The sequence below is a fragment of the Gossypium arboreum genome, chromosome 11 (assembly GCF_025698485.1).
Source record: "Gossypium arboreum isolate Shixiya-1 chromosome 11, ASM2569848v2, whole genome shotgun sequence".
NCBI lineage: Eukaryota > Viridiplantae > Streptophyta > Magnoliopsida > Malvales > Malvaceae > Gossypium > Gossypium arboreum.
The window spans coordinates 66,628,312-66,646,790 of NC_069080.1; positions in this window are offsets into that span (position 1 = coordinate 66,628,312).

Consider the following 18,479-nt stretch of genomic DNA (forward strand, 5'->3'; position numbering starts at 1 on the left):
TGTCGAAGAGTTTCGATCAATCGAAAACTTATTTGGTGAAGCCCCAATTCTAGTGCAACCCGAATCGGCAAAGAGTTTGTCATCTATAGTGACGCCTCCTACTTGGGTTAGGTTGTGTATTGATGCAAGAAGGTCGAGTTGTGGCCTATGCGTCGAGGCAATTAAAGCCACATGAGAAAATTTATCCGACCCATGATCTCGAATTGGCTGCCATCGTATTCGCCTTAAAGATTTGGCGACATTACTTATTTGGTGAGAGGTGCCATGTGTACTCGGATCACAAAAGTCTCAAATATTTGATGACCCAAAGAGACTTAAATCTGCGACAAAGACATTGGCTCGAGTGTTAAAGGATTATGAGCTGGTCATTGACTATCACCCGGAAAGGCGAATGTGGTTGCGGATGCCTTGAGTCGTAAATCATTATTCGCTTCTGAGCGATGAATGTGCACTTGTCCGTTCGATCCGACAACGTGTTAGTAGCTGAATTGAAAGCCAAACCATTGTTGATACATCAAATTTGTGAAGCTCAGAAGGTCGACGATGAGTTGGTTGCAAAACGGGTCGAGTGTGTTCCGAACAAGGACTCGGAGTTTCAGATTGATGATGACGATTGTTTGAGATTCAGGAGTTGTCTGTGTGTTCCAAAGAATTCGGAACTTATTTCGATAATACTGAACGAAGCCCATTGTAGCCGAATGGCGATCCACCCGGGGAGTATGAAGATGTACAACGATTTGAAACATCGGTTTTGGTGGCATGGTATGAAACGAGACATCTCCGACTTTGTTTCGAGGTGTTTAATATGTCAACAAGTGAAAGCGGAACATCAAGTGCCTTCAGGATTACTTCAGCCGATCACGATACCCGAGTGGAAATGGGATCGAGTCACAATGGACTTCGTATCCGGACTGCCATTGTCAGTGAGTAAGAAGGATGCGATTTGGGTCGTTGTAGATAGATTGACTAAGTCGGCTCACTTTGTCCCTGACGACGGACTTTTCAATGGACAAACTAGCGGTATGACGCTTCCAGTTGTGAGATTACACGGGGTGCCTATTTCCATCGTGTCGGATAGAGATCCGAGATTTACCTCGCGATTTTGGAAAAAGTTGCAAGAAGCTTTGGGTACCAAGTTGCATTTCAGCACCGCCTTTCACCCCCAAACCGATGGTCAATCCGAGCGGATAATTCAGATACTTGAGGATATGTTGAGATGTTGCATCCTCGAGTTCAGTGGTTCATGGGAACGGTATTTGCCTTTGATTGAATTCGCACAACAACGACTTTCAATCAAGTATTAAGATGGCACCCTACGAGGCTTTGTACGGTCGTAAATGCCGTACACCATTGTTTTGGACTGAGCTCGGTGAAAGCAAAATTTTCGGGGTGGATTTGATTAGAGATGCTGAACAGAAAGTGAAAGTAATCCGTGAAAGTCTGAAGATAGCCTCCGATCGTCAGAAGTCGTACGCGGATCTGAGCGTAAAGACATCGAGCATCGGTAGGAGATAAAGTGTTTCTCAAGGTTTCACCTTGGAAAAAGGTACTCAGATTCTACCGTAAGGGCAAGTTGAGCCCGAGGTTCATTGGGCCATATGAGATATCCGGCGAGTCGGTCCGGTGGCATATCGTCGATTTTGCCCCGAACTCGAAAAGATTCACGATGTCTTTCATGTTTCGATGCTTCGACGCTATAGATCTGATCCATCGTAAGTGATTAGTCCATCGGAGGTTGAAATTCAAGCCAATATGAGTTATGAGGAAGAATCGATTCGTATCCTATCACGTGAAGTGAAAGAGTTGCGAAACAAGCGGGTTCCGCTAGTGAAAGTGTTATGGCTCAAACACGGGATAGAAGAAGCTACTTGGGAAACCGAGAACTCTATGAAAGAGCGATACCCAACCCTATTTACGGTAAGATTTTCGGGACGAAAATTTCTTAAGTGGGGAGAGTTGTGACAGCCCAAAATTGACCCTAGTCGAATGTGATTTGGGACCACAAAACCGAGGCATAAAAATAATTTAAAATTTATTTTGACGCCTATAATATGTGTGTGCTCATGTGTGACATTTTTGATGATTGATTCAGTGTTATAAAGGTGAATTTCACTAGAAGGGACTTAGTAGTGAACTTTGAAAGTACGATAGGAAATGTGTGATGACTAATTAAAGCATGCATGCAAAACAATGGACTTGCATGTCAAATTCCCCTTTTATAGGTGGTGGCGGCCATAGCAAGGAATTATGGGCAAAGAAAACATGTTATGACATGTTTTGTTAATGCATGATGTATTAAGTGATAAAATAATTAGATGTGGGAAGAGAAACAAAAAAAATGTGTGTAGCATTCTTCCCCCATTGCCGTGTAACTAAGAAAGAAAAACAAAAAAATTGTTCATCTTTTCCCTCATTCTTTTGGCGAAAATTCTAAGAGGAAGAAGTGATTTTGCTTCATTTTCTTTGTTTAGAAGAGATCTAGAAGGAGATTTGGCTAAACTTGCATCAAGATTAAGGTATGTATGAGGTTGTGTTATGAGTTTCATGCATGTTTTAGTTGCTAACTTGATGTTCATGTTAGCCATGGTTCAAATCCTTGTTATGCCATGGAAATGGTATTTGGCCAAAGTTGTTATTGTGTTAAAGCCGTTTCATGCTAAATGTGAAGCTTGCTAATGATGCATGCAATGATGGATTGTCTACTCTTGAAATTTCTTTGTAGCAATCTTGAGTAAGACATTGAGTTTTCTTTTTGTTTAACCATGACCGAAGTTGAAAGGGCATGATTGTGATGTATTCGCCATGAAGCATTCATGAGCATGGTTTATGCTTCTTGCATGTTAGTTAAAATTTGTGCTTTGGATGGTTATGGACACCTTGAAATTGACCTTGCACCTATATGTGTATATATGTTTGCACATGATATTTTGGTGATGAAAGTGATAAATATGTTTGTTTAAAGAAGAAATTTGTTGAAGAATGTTGTGAAATTTGCATGTACATTCGCCTAGTACATGTATAGGGTGAAAAACCTTGAAATTATTTTTGATTTTGTGTATTTATGACCATGTATAATCGGCCACATGAGTAATTTGAGCACTTGATGTTATGTTAAAATTCTTGAGCTTAAATATATGGATGTATGTATATGTGGCCATATAATGGCGATTTGGTTCAAAGGTTGAATGATAAATTATAATAAAGTGAGATGATATGAGATGCGAATGTGATTGACTAGTAAACATTATTGAGAAAATATTGAATACTTCTACTTGTATTCGTTAAGCTCAAGAGCAAAGGGAGCTAAATTCGATAAAGGGAAGGAAAAAGTGATCGAATAGCCGTTGAAGCCGTTCGACAACATCCAAGTAAGTCCTCAAGAAATGACCCTACGAATTATGTGAAATGAAATATGGATGTGTAATGATAATTGATTTATGTGTTTATGAGTATTTGAATGATACCCGGGCTAAGTCCCAAGACGATTATGCTAGTGATATGTTTGTGTTTGAGCCTTAGTGTGAAAATGAAACATGGATGTGTAATGATTATTGATGTATGTGTGCATGAGCAATTGAATGATATCCGGCTAAGTCCCAAGACATTTATGCTAGTAATTATATCCGGTTAAGACCCAAGGCAATTGTGCTAGTGACTACATCCGGCTAAGACCAAGGCATTCGTGCAAGTTGTTAAATCGGGCTAATACCGAAGGCATTTGTGCAAGTCGTTATATCCGGGCTAAGACCGAAGGCATTCATGCATGTGGTTATATCCGGTTGTATTCGAAGAAGCTTGGGCTGGAGGTGGCGTTGGTTGCTGTAATAAATTTAACTAGTACGCCGAAAAGCCCAAAGGATAAGGTATGTTTATATGTGCATTGGAAAAGTCGATATGTTTGAGTAACATTCGCTCAATCGACTAACGAGTTTTCAGCTATTGAATTGGTTGATATCTTGTGAAAGTTTATAATGATGAAGTGTGAAGTAAGTATGATTATGTGAATGTGTATTACTGAAATGATTCATTTGGCTATGTGAATGTAATGCTTTAGTTAAAGCTGATTTTATTGCTTGAGACTTACTAAGCATAAAATGCTTACCCGTTGCTTTGGCTTTCTGTTTTATAGATTTTGCTCGTTAGCGATCGGATTCGGGATCATTAAAGTCGAAGTCATCTACACTATCAAAGCCTCCATTTTGGTATAATTTTGGTTGAACTTTGAAATGGCATGTATAGGACTACCCTATTGTTGAAGGTCATGTACTTCTCGGTTTTGTGTAAGCTTGGATAGCCATGCGAAAATGGCTTATATACGTTTTCAGTATGATTCTATAATCGTTTGTATGATGATCATTATGGGGTATGGAATTGTTTTGAAAATATTAGCCATTGGAATGGTTAATCATGATCACACTTTGTGCTATGTATGCAAAAAGGGCCAATTGAATCGTGGAAATCATGAGATAGGTAAAGGTTTCCTTGAAATCAGATGCTGGCAGCAGCAGTGGTGTGGTTTTGAAAAATCACCAAAATTTGTGGGAATGGTATTAAGTAGTGAATAAGTTTTGTAAATGAACCTTGATGAGTCTACTTTCATATGGAAGAAACGAAACGGTCATAGGAGTTACATGTTAAGAGATATTAAAGTTATTGTGAGACAGGGCCAGAACGGTTTCTGGGTCCCCTGTCGCGACTTTAAAAATTTACTATAAATTATCCAGGAAGAATTAGAAGTCATGCCTTATATGTACAGATTCCATTTTGAGTCTAGTTTCATTAGAAACAAACGGAACCAGTATTAAAGCCCTGTACAGAGAGATATTCAAGTTGTAACGCGCGAACGTCAGAGCAGTCGATCCCTGTAACATGGGTGACTTTTACTAATAAACTGTACCAATTGGCCCGACCAAAAATTCTAGAAATAAATCCATGGAAGGATATATGAGTCTAAATTCAGGGAAAATTTACGGAATCAGTTTCCGAGTTTTGAAACTCGAGATATGATTTTTAAGGCGACAGTGATGCAGATTTCTAGCCTGTCTGGAAATGCCAAATTGGTCGGAGCTTTAAGAGGACTTGGCTCGTTAACCCCTTGCGTCCGACACCGGCGATGGTCTCGGGTTCGGGGTGTTACATGATGACTTCGATGACGGTCCCGAATACACAAAAATTCGAGTCCAAGAAACCTAAAATAGGTGACAAGCAAACACCGAATGAGTATATAACTCAGTAAGTCATAAGCGATGCACTACCAACCATTAATAACATTATCGCAAAAGGATACAAAATGGAAGGAGGCTAATTACTCCATTCAAACCGAACTATACCATAGTTCCTTAGACCATTCGATTCAACCACATACCAAGTTACACATTCACATTCCATATACTAATCAATAGGATATTTGAAGCATTTCTATACACCATTTTGTTTTCGTCACAATCATACATCTACATGACCTTTCACCAATTCCACGATAATTCTTATGTACGTGACTTCAATTTACATTGTCACATAGGTTCAAACTTACCAAGCTCAACCCCAAATATAAACATAGCGCCTATTAGCCATGAACTCAAGGTACTTACCCGATCCGCTGTCCGTGATCAACTCAATAGTGTCGCACACTCAGTGTCAATAGTGATTCAAAAGCATATAGTGAGTCCGCACACTTAGTGCTATATAATCAACTCGCACACTTAGTGCTATATGATCAAACTCGCACACTTAGTGCTGTACAAGTTTTAAACCCGCACACTTAGTGCCATTCTCATGATCACAAATGTTTATACCCGCACACTTAGTGCCGAAATCAACAACTCAATACATCTCAACTCTTCTCCTTTCATTCAATACTTCCATCACCAAATACATACATGTATATAAATTCATCGTTCCTTTCGGCATAATTATATAGACATTATGTCTATTCAAATCAATACAAAATATATGCTTAGTGACTTACCTTGTGTTGGGTAAAATAGTCCAAGTCGGCTACTCGATGACCTTCGTCTTTCCCTTGCTTGATTCTCCTTCTTTAACTCCTTGAGCTTAATCAATAAATCAACTAGTTTAACCATCTTGCTAAACATTCATAATTCAATTACACATGCATATGTATGTTTGTATATTCGCAACCATCCTCACTTATTACCCATTTAGTCAATAATCTAAGCCAAGATAAGGCTTCAATATGGTTGCCTCTAACCGAATACATGCACACCAATCTACTTCATTTGGCCGAATATGCATGTCTATGTTGAGGCCAATTTTACACTTAATACTACACAAAAAAATAGCATACATTTTACTAACTAACGATTACATATTGTAGCTCAATACACATCTCTCATTTATTTCATAACCGAAACAACATCACAAGCAAATATACACCTTAAAATAGTATATATGTCATACCAATACATCATGTGCAAACATATATTCATGTAGGTGCAAGGGCCGAATCTCAAGTTGTTTATATCCAAATATAAACACATATCCAAAGCTCAAATCTTACCTACCATGCAACATGCATGAATCATACGTATGGATATACCATGACCGAATACATCACAACACCATAATTTTGGTCATGATTAAGCAAAGAACTTAATGTCTTACTCAAAAATACTAAAAAGAAAGTCCAAGAGCCATCAATCCACCATCACATATACCATTAGCAAGCTTCATATTTAACATGCAATGGCATTAACACAAAATCCACCTTGGCCAAATACCATCCCCATGATATAACAAAGATTTGAACCATGGGCTAATAAGAACATCAAGCTAGCAACTAAAAACATGCATGAATCTCATGGCACAACCTCAAACATACCTAAATCTTGATGCAAGTATAGCCAAATCTCTTCCTAATCCCTTCCAAACCAAACATGAAGCAAAAATTCCTTCCTTCCTCTTTGGTATTTTCGGTCAAGAGAGAATGAAATGGATGAGCAAAATTTTTTCTTTTCTTTTCTTCAATGCACGACAATGGGGGTTCAACGACACACATTTTTTTTTCTTTCTTTATTACCCATACTTATTTGTTTATTGTTTCTCCCTAATGCACCAACAAAACATGTTTCATGACATGTTTAGCCCATACTCCTTGTCATGGCCGGCCACCTCCTATAAAAGAGGGATATTTGACATGCAAGGCCATTGTTTTGCATGCATGCTTTAATTAGTCATCACACACTTCCCATCATACTTTCAAAGTTTTCTACTAGGTCCTTTCTAGTGAAATTCACATTTATAACTCTAAATCAAACATCAAAAATGTCACACACGAATTAACACATATCATAAGCATCAAAATGAGCATTAAATTATTTTTATGCCTCGGTTTTGCGGTCCCGAAACCACATTCCGACTAGGGTCAATTTTGGGCTGTCACACAACCTACCACACGACTTGTCACACAGTCATTTGGCTCACACGACCTACCATACAAGGTGTAGCGTTGAAAACCATCTTTTCGGTGTTCAAAATTCATAAAAACTTGGGTTTCGATACACACCTGAAATAGTTTAGAAAAAGATATCAACGCAGAGGACTCCTGAGACCTAAAACGAATATTCAAGAACTAATTAAGCCATAATTCGCAACAAACACCCAAATTAAAGTGCAACCAAACTCGTCGAAACGTTTCGGCACAAACCCAACTACACACCACATTTACCTCTGTACAACACTGTGATTCACGAATCGAGAATGTTACAGGAATCGTTATCCTCGAGACCTTCCCCTAAGGATAGTAATCAAACATATAGACAAATGATTCATACAATTTAAGTGAGAAACTAACTTGCAGAAAGCGACAGCACTAATGATTATAGTTACGGAATAGTTGAAATCACAAATTTAATAGAAACAGAGTTACCCCACAGCAACAGTAGTTACGAACAAAAAGTCAAATGATTGATAAAAGAGAAAGAAAAAGAAGTATGAAAAAAAAGTAGAAAAAGAAAGAAAAGAAAAAAGGAAAAAAAAGAACCAGGAGAGAAAAGGAAGAAGAGGAACGTTTTCTTTAAATTATTTTAACCACCAACAAGTTTTTCGACAGTAAGCAAAAATATTTCCTAATGCATATGCTGAGACTCAAACACAGGACTAACAGAATATATAAACTTAACCAGTGAACCAATAAGCTTATTCTTGATACAAATGTACACCGAATTAAGTTTAAGTCAACGAATTAAGAGCAGAGGTTAGTTAAAATTGAATTAGGAAAAACTTCTAAGGACGCAACTTGAACTCTCAACCTCAAGCACATAAGCAAAGAACATAACCACAGATACAAAGATTCAATTATGCTAGAACCCAATACTTAAACATTTAAATTTTTGGGGTGTTACATTTACTACTTGACAGTTTAGTCCCTATACCTTATTTAATCCCTATTTTGATAAAATTACCTGATCAAAATTCAACGCACTTCTAATATGAAAATGTGAATATTTAATAGAAATATTTACAAGTCCAATTTACAAAAATAAGGTCTCAAAATTATACTTTTTGACACCACTGACTTTCAGGTTGTCACAATTTTCTTGAAACCAAATAAGGGAAGTAAACATTCTTAGAGTCATATGAGGTAAGTGTATTTTACACTATAATTAAAAAAAAAGGTAAATGTCTTTTACCCTTTAATTTAACGAGAATAAAAAAAAAATCGTAAAGTCACGGTTGTAATGGTAAAGTTGTAAGTTGACTCTAGAGGCAAGGATTCAACACTTTGTAACCTAACCTTTTTTAAATTTGTAAACACAAAAGAAAGTTTTAAGACAACGATGAATGGATTATTTTGTTTCTGTATTAATATGTATTTGTTTTAGTGTGCTTGAACGTACATTTTGAGTTTATTGGCATTTCTCATAATGGGAGGGATCCTATTACACATTGTAAAAACTTAAGTAGTTTTACACACTTTTGTAACTATATATATGATTAATATTTTAACAATCCAATTATTATTTTTATGATCTATTCATGTAGATCATGCATATCAAATTTGATGCAAATTTAAAACTTCTAACTAATTGTTTTATATAAAAGAAAACTTCAACCGTTAAATATATATATAAAGCAAAATATTATCAGTTACTTACATATAAATAAATATGGTTATATGACAATATACTTCTTAAATAATAAATATTAAGCATCAAATAAACAAATAAGATATTTAAAAATATAGTAAATTACTCTTAATTAGGTTAATCCAATATAATATTTCAATTTTATTTTTAAATGCGTTTATGATAAAAATAAAAGGATCAAGAAAAAATCATTAGAAGTTATTTAAACAATCAAATAAATGATTTTTAAAAGAAAAAATCAAAATCAAAAGATTATATGGATAAATATGTACTATCGTGACTAATATTCCTCGGTACATACTATACAAGGCCTATTCCAAAAATGTAAACAATGCTATACTATAAAATTGTTTGGGGTCTAAGCAGGACCGGGCTATACCTATGTAGGGATTATGACATTTTATACTTGTTTAAATTCTGTTTGATTTGTAATATAATTTTAAATTTAAGGCGGTATATTTATAAGTAATTAATTTAAATTTATTTTAGATAAGTCTACATTAATTTTTAAAATTTTATTTTAAATTTAACATTTAATATGATTTTTACTAAAATTTTAAAACAAATAACTTTAACATAAGTATTATTCCAATCTACTCATACATGCTATATTGAAGATTTACTGGGATTAGATCTAAATCGACAACCCTAAAACTAAAGATTAAATCAAGTCGATTAATAGGAAGATATTCTAAACTTATTGGAAGACTTATCCTTCATGATTTATGCCATATTTATCTTGTTTATGTTAAGGGATAAATGATTATATAGATGAGATTATGTTAGTAAGTTCATAGTCGTATATAAAGTGTGCAAACTTGTATAAGTTTTGTACATGAGTTGAGAACACTTATTTTGTTCAATGAGGAACATTTATTATGATTGCAGTATTTTTTAATAATCAAGTGTGTTACTTGGTTAAGTGTCTTAAGCTGTCAAGGGAAAAATTTAGAGGGAAAATTTTTAGATCTTAGGTATAAAAGTGAAAATTCTAATTTGATGATCGTTAGAGTTTGAGTTCACTTATTGCATGTAGAGTTAAGATACTGAATATTTTTTTAGGTAAGATCCTACAAATGTAAGGAAACTGAATTGTGTAAGCATCACTTGTATTCTTTATTTTTCTACACTTTACATTTTTGTGCTTGAAGTAGTTTGAATTAGTGTTGGCACTGCTTCTAACATTGCATGTGTTGATTGTCAAAGTATAAATTTAGACCGAATAATTATAACATAAATTACATAATATATAAAAAACAGGTGACTATATTAACATTCACTTATTGTAATTGTTGCTTGATAAAATCATTGTTTAACATTGTAAAATATTTTAATAATGTTTAAAACTCCAAACACAAATATATTCAAACATTGAATTTTAATAATTAAATATTAAATTTAGTATTGCTCTTATCAAATTTTGATTTCAATAAGTAAATATTGTAAAATATTTAATAATTCAAAACTAATATATTTTAATGAAAACTTAAAAAAATGTTTAGACATAAAAAGTGTGACTTAAAAAAGCTGGCTAACAAATTTTAATATTTGATTAACAAATTAATACTATTTAAAAACTTAATTAAATAATTTTTGCTAGAAATGTTTCAGGATGATAATAAACCTTATTATTTTCTAAAATAATATGAATTAAACTAAATTATTTTTAATAAATACAACTTAAAATTTCTAAACAATAAATTTTTGAAGTTTCGTTTGAATATATATATTTTTGAAGCTTTAAGCATTACTTAAAATTTAAACAAATATTATAATTAAAAAGTTTTACATTATTTTTACTTTTAAATTTTTTTAAAATTTTTAAAAAATATTTAACAATGTTTTGGAAAATTAACTCTATTGTTAAACATGTTTCATTTTTAATAGTATTATATATATATATATATATATATATATATATTAAAATATGTATTTAACCATTTTAAATTTCACATAAACTTTTACATTTTCTAATTATATTGTTAAGTATTGAATATTTTTTAAAATAATTTATCAGTAATCAAGTTTTTTAAATAATTAATGATTTAAAAATAATATAAATATATCTTTATAAATATTATTTTTGTTATAAAATATTGTAGTATTATTTTAAAATTTTAACATTAAAAATATTTTAATATTATTAAATAATTGTCACATTACTTAAATTTGGTTAGTTTCCATATATACAGTAATATTTAATTTGTTAATTTTCAACATCTGCCACTTGACAAAAATCTAACTTACTGTTTCTATTTTTGAGTCTATATATTACTATAGATAATATATATATATATGATAATATAAAATAATATGAAGATAAAAATAAAATAATATATAAAATAATATATATATATATATACATATATATATAAATAACATAATTGGAAAATGAACAGGTTGAATTGAGCTCCAACCTTAAATTTTGATGTATAAATCCAGCTCATATTTTAAACTCTGCCCCATGCAACATGTTTAAAGATTTCAATTACATATACACATATATTTCTTTTTAATCGATATTTTTAGTTAATCAACTAATTGATGAATCTTATTTATTAATTTTTTATAATTCTTAATAATTGTTTATAATTCATTAATATATACAACAATAATATTTCATAATAATCCTTTACTTTTAATGTTTAAAATAAATAAATATTTTTAATAATTTTCTATAATTATTTAATAGTATTTAATAATTATTTTAAGAAATCAAAATATGAACAAATAGTTATTTAAGCACATTTACGCATGAACAATCATTTTGGACGTTATTTCTTAAAATTTAATAATTTTTTGATAATTTTAAATATTTTCTATAATTATTTAAAAATTCAGGATGAACTTGGATAACTATTTGTCCATATTTATTTGAACAAAGACAACCATTTGTTCAAGTTTGTCCTAGACATGGTTTTAAATAATCATAAAAATTTATTTAAATTTTAAGATTTTTTAATTTTTAAAGAATATTTGTTGACATGGTAAAATGTTACATTAATATTAAGTACACATGGCACACTAAATGTCACTGCTTAATTACTCCGTTAGTGATGTTATCACTTATGTACAGAAATGGATGATTTTTTAACAAAAATTTAATTTTTCATTGATATAATGTATAAAAATAATTAATTTATTTTCTTTAATAAAAAGAATAAAATAGAATGCAATTCCTAATTAAAAAAAAAAATTTACATCACAGCTATCTAAACCGGAACATAGACATAACCACCCAAGTTTAGACATGCAATCCCACTTGAAATGAGTTAATTAAATAGAGTGTGAGTGATAGTTGTAAAAAAAGAAAACGTCTCTCTCTATTGAATTAATTCTAAAATAACCTGAAATTAAAAACTATATTATATGATATGGTCGGTGAAGTCTTTAGTCATTACTTTATACTTGAACTAATATTACTTACAATTTAATAGCGGAAAAAAAATTAATAATTCATACTACTTATCAACAAGGTATTGCATGTTTCTATCTGGCTATTGCATGCAGCCAAGCCAATGAACTTCTCCTCTCCATGCATATACTGATTACTTACCAAAGAAACCTTATTTTGAAGAAAAGCAGAAGTTTAAAACAAAGAGAATTTATAAAAACAAACAAAATCAACAGGAAACTTGAACGTTATTCACCCAAAATATAAACGATCAAACACAATAACACAGCTAATTAAGCATTAATACATGTAATTATTTTATACACTGTAAATAAAGTTTTTAAATTTCATAAACATATTTGAAAAAGTGATATGTGTTTTATTTTGTCTTCTACTATATACCTTACAATTACATGTCACTCTTTCGATTTACTTATGGATAGTGTATGAAATAAGTTATTTAATATCATAACGAAAGGGTGCAGAAATAGGTAATTGACTATGCTGCATTGCTGGACCCCTGGTATTCGTTCCCAGCAGAGTCTGGAAGGGAAGTGAAATTCCCAGGGTGAACCTTATTCCTTCCGGAAACAGTAGGTTTCCTCTCTTCAATGGTTCCAGTAGTACCACTGGTTTCCCCTCTCCTTACACTTTCTTCTTCCATTCTCTTCATCTTTTCCTTCTGGCGCTTACGCATCAGATAAACCTCAGCACAGCTAGCTCCAATGGAAGACATGATAACAGCACAACTCAAAAACAATGGAGAATAATTCGTCAAATGTTACTTGTAATATTGGATGAAGAGGAATCTCCAAGGCAGGACTATTTATAGACTAAGAAGGGGGGTGACTGGTGAGCTAGCCATCACTAATCCACTTCTAAGCTAATTAATTTAATTATGGAAAGCATTAATTATTATCTTAATGCAACAGAATTAAAGAGTTTTAAGAATACAAAGAAATGTAAAAACTAGTGGCGCAGCTGGTCCTGACCCTGACCCTTGACCCTTAGACGAGAAAATTTAAAAAAAAAAAAAAAGGGTTTTCATTTGTTCATTTGATCAAGTGGATGTTACATATTATATAACAAGTGTGGATCGATAAAATAGTGGGGGTTTTACTTTTGGAATGGCTTTCTTATTGCGGCATGGCCAATTCCAAAAACTTAGTGCCCATAAACTTACAGGCACATGCAACACGTCATGGAGAAAAATGGAAGGTGCACAGTTGGTCATTAATAAGGTTCTATATGGATCTGTAACTGGTTAGATGGGTTAAACAAGTAATTGAAGCTTCTTTGAATAATTTTCTGAGGCAGCAGTTTCTGTTTTGCAGAAATGGAGCTGCATGTGCATAGCTTGCTGTTTATTTTTTTGGCGGGGCCCTGAAGGCCACTAATTAATCTGTTACTATTATATTATTATTTCTTAATTATTATTTATAATGATAAGGACCTACTCTTTTAAAGCTGCCTTATAATAAAATTTTCCTGCTTAAGCCTTTGATTATTGGCATGTGGCACCACTCATGAGTGATAATCCTTAATTATTGGGAGCACTAGATTGATTTCTATTTTCAATGCTGAGAATGAAAGGAAGGGAGCTAACTAGGTTTGGCTGTTTTAAATAAAGAAAAATTTAAGGTTTTGAGTTTACGGGGCTTATATTTAGTCACACTCTATAAAATTATTTGTGAGTTAATTTAATTTCGATTAATTATTTTTTGGTTTAAATTTGATTATAGTTTTTACATTAGAGTTTTTAGTTTTCTTTTTAAGTTAACTTTTGAAGGTTTAAACTTATTTTTGGTCTAATTTTTAAAGAAAATATAAAAATTAACTTAAACTAAAACAAGTTCATATCTTAATATAAGAATAATTACTAAATCTAATTATTAATTTAAAAAATTTAAATATCAATGTGAAAACACTTATCATACCCAAATAGTTATTTTAACCTGAATTAAACATGCAAGTTAAATGCTTGAAGTAATCCATACAAACCAACTATACGGCAGGGTAAGCGAAAACCAACTATACGGCAGGGTAAGCGAAAAACCAAACTATCGAAAATCAGTTTCAACTGCTTTATTCAATTTCGTGTTGATTTGGTTTTATTAAATTCAGTTTTATTTTAGTAGGGTTAATATTTGAATGTGCTCGAATTTCAATTCATAAGATAAATACTACAATTGTTTGATCCAAATTGAAAAAAAGCTAATGTTTTATTTAATTTTTAAATAGTTTATAACATTTTAATATAATATATATAAATTAATGAAAATAATATAAAAATATTTTTAAACAAATTTTAAAAACTGATGAATCAAACCGATTCAAACCTTTAGAGTTCGAATCTGTCCAGTTTGATATTTTTTGACATTCAATTTGATTCCGGTTTGCTTTTTAGAAACTAGAATAGAATATAACAACTGTAACTTTATTTTTCAAAATTAATTTGAACTGAAACGTTATCACTCATATTGGAAAGAAATAAAGTGGACGATAATTAGTTATGTCATTCAATCCTAATTCTGACCATATCTTTTAATTTAATATGATAAAAGTTAATATAATTTATTTATTAAGTAATTTTAAAATATAAAAATTTAATATTGTTCCACATACTTTGCCTGACCTTTGACAAAGAGATACCTTTGCCACAAAAGTTACATTGCCTAACTCACGCCACATTTAAGTCTGAGGACTTATCACTCAACCGCTCAAACAAGATGGTTGTCACTCATCATCAGCATACCTTGCAACCCATTAATGTCAAGTCATCCAACCGACTTGACAAGGGAATTATTGAATGACAAGCTCGTTAATGAAAGGAGGACATGTGGCTTATAAAAGTCAACCTTCTATTCATTTCCAAGCCTTATAGTGAGGGATCCTTTACACTCTTCACTCACACACTCTCTCTCTCTTTCTTTCTCTCTCTCCCTCTCCCTCTCCCTCTCCCTCTCCCTCTCTCTCTCTCCCTCTACTAGAATGATTCAGAAAAATTTTCGTATTTTAAATCATACTTTAAAACCATTTGCCTTCTTATTCAAAACTAGTGAACTTGGTTATTTGCCTTTGTTATGAGAATACATGTTAATTTCCAAAATCAAGTGTCTTTAGAATTTTGTTTGTAAAGATTAATTATTTCAGAAAACTAAGTTGTATTTTACTTAAAACTTATTTTCAATATTGTAGCGGAAATCAGTGATAAAATCATATTTTCGTTAAAAATTGATTTTTCATGTATAAGCATTAAAATATCGAATAAGCAGTTTCAAACTTCAAGTCATGTAAAAAAATAGAATAAAAATCCAAAAATAAAGTCTCATGCCACCGTCCATAAAGAAAAATATTACAGTCCCAAAATAATCATTAAAATAAAGTTTAAAGTACTTATAATTAAAATCACTCGAGAAGCTCCTCCGATAGCTGCGTCCAAGACCTAACCTCCGGGGTTATCTGTAAAATCAATAAACTAAGTAGTGAGCTAATAAGCTCAATGTGAGTCATAACTTTAGTAAACAGTAAATAACAATAAATGTAGCACTTAGGCCAGTAAATATACAAAATATTAAGAATAGTACAGAATTAAATAATTTATTGCAATGCATGAACATGTTAATGCAGTGTTTTCAGAAAAAGGTCCTACCTAACTCTTCTACACACCATAATAAGAGTTCTCCAGAACTCATCCAGCCAATAACACACAAGTTTGTGCACAAGCCACCAGTAACGCAGATAAACTACTAGAAATATGGACAAGTCACCAATATTGCAGACGAGTTGCCAGTATTGTGGAAAAGCCACAAGAATTGTAGACAAGCAGTCAATACTTCCTCATTACAAAATAGTCCCAACCCCAATGCAGAATGACATGTTTTTAATGATACAAAGTAGTATAGTAAGCATGACTAAAACATGCAATGAATAGGCATGCTTTAGACATGCGATCATTAACAGAAACAGTGGCATAAAATGTCATGTATTCGGTAAAATAGTACAGTGGGCACATTTAATGATACTTTCAGTGTTAACAATACCATCAGCCACATTTTTAACATGTGACTAAAAGTTCAATACTAATATACATAATCTATCATGTAATCAGTCTCCATAGCATATCAGTAACATGTTTTAATATCACATATTATGAGAAATATCACTTAGTCATATAATAACGCATAAACACATATGGCATCATAGTTTCATCACATCGGAGGTGTAACACCCCGAACCGAGACTGTGACAGCCCTAAATTGACCCTAGTCGGAAAGTGGTTTCGGGACCACTAAACCGAGTCATAAAAATAGTTAATTGTTATATTCTATGCTTACTATGTGTGTGCATGCATATGTGGAAGTTTCATTCTCTAATTTTACCAATTTTGTGAGAAATTATTAAATAGGGATCAATGTGAAACATGGTGAAATATGATAGGCTAATTTTAAATGGCTTATTAGTGCATGTTAACACAAAGGTGGAGTTGCATGTCAAATAACCCATTTCTTAAGGTTAGTGGCCGGCCATGACATGATGATGGGCAAAGAAAACATGTCCTAGACATGTTGGCCTAGTGCATTATGGAAGGGAAATAAAGAAATGAAAAAAAAAAAAAGGGAAAATGATGAAGAAAAATGTGTGTATGGATACTCTTGTGCCGTGACAAAACAAAGAAAAAAAAGGGGAAGAAAATTGGTTGTTCATCCTTCCTCATTTTTGTTACAATTGCCATGACTTGAAAAGATGAAGGAATAGGGAAATCTCCTAAAGCAAATCGGCATTCTTCTTTAGCTAGCAAGAGGGTGATGAAAACAAAGCTTGGAACTTAAGCTCTTCTTGGCCGAATGTAAAGAGGAAGAGGGGAGAAAGACTTTCGGTCATTGAAGGAGAAGAAAGGTTAGTGAAAAGTGTTAGATTTGTTTTGAAATTCAAGCTTGTTTTAGGTTAATCATCTTGCTTCTTACTTAACCCAAGCCAAAAGAATCTTGAAATCTTGATGGAGGTATGGTACATTCGTTTATGGTTAATGGGAGAATAATTTGATTTTAGCCTTTAAACCTTGAGGAAGAAATTTTTGTTGCAAGAAGTTGAGCTTATTGATAGTATAAATTTCTAATGCACCTAAGGTAATAGCCGAACATGTAGTGGTTTAATGCCTTGAACAAGTGTCGTTTAGATGTTCTAAGATTGTCTAAATTAGATGTTTAATCATCTAAGGGTTCGGCATGGTGCATTCTTGAGAAGAGTTTGATTTGAAATCATGAGATCTTGTTGACTTGGGTTTAAGTTGTAATCGGCCATGGGCTATGGGTGTTTGCTAATCCGGTTTTGTTGCATAGGTGTTAAATACCTTGTATTGGGAATTTGATGAATAAGTAGCAATAAATTAAGATGAGATTGAGTAAATTTTAGCTTAGTTGTGTTAAGTATTCGCAATAATCATAATAATGTATATGAATGCCGTATGTTTGTGTTTGATGGAGAGGTGAATTGTTTGATTTAGCTCGAGCAAAGGGGACTAAATCGAACAAAGGAAAGGAGAAAGCAAACGAGTAGCTGAATTGGAACCGTTCTACCCTACATAATGTAAGTCATTAAGCATATATTTGGTGTTGATGTAAATGACCATAATATATACTGCATTGTGTTTAAATGAGTTGATGTGTAAATGAAAATGTATGTGTATGGAATGATGCCATTGTTGAATGTATAAAGGCAGCAAAATGCATAAGGTATTGGTCTCGGCACTAAGTGTGCGGGTATAAATGGACACGGTGACAAGATTGGCACTAAGTGTGCGGGTTTAAAATTGTACAGCACTAAGTGTGCGAGTTTGATTATATAGCACTAAGTGTGCGAGCTGAAAATATATAGCACTAAGTGTGCGAGCTGAAAATTATATAGCACTAAGTGTGCGAGCTGAAAATATATAGCACTAAGTGTGCGGATTCACCATATGCTCTTGTATTACAATT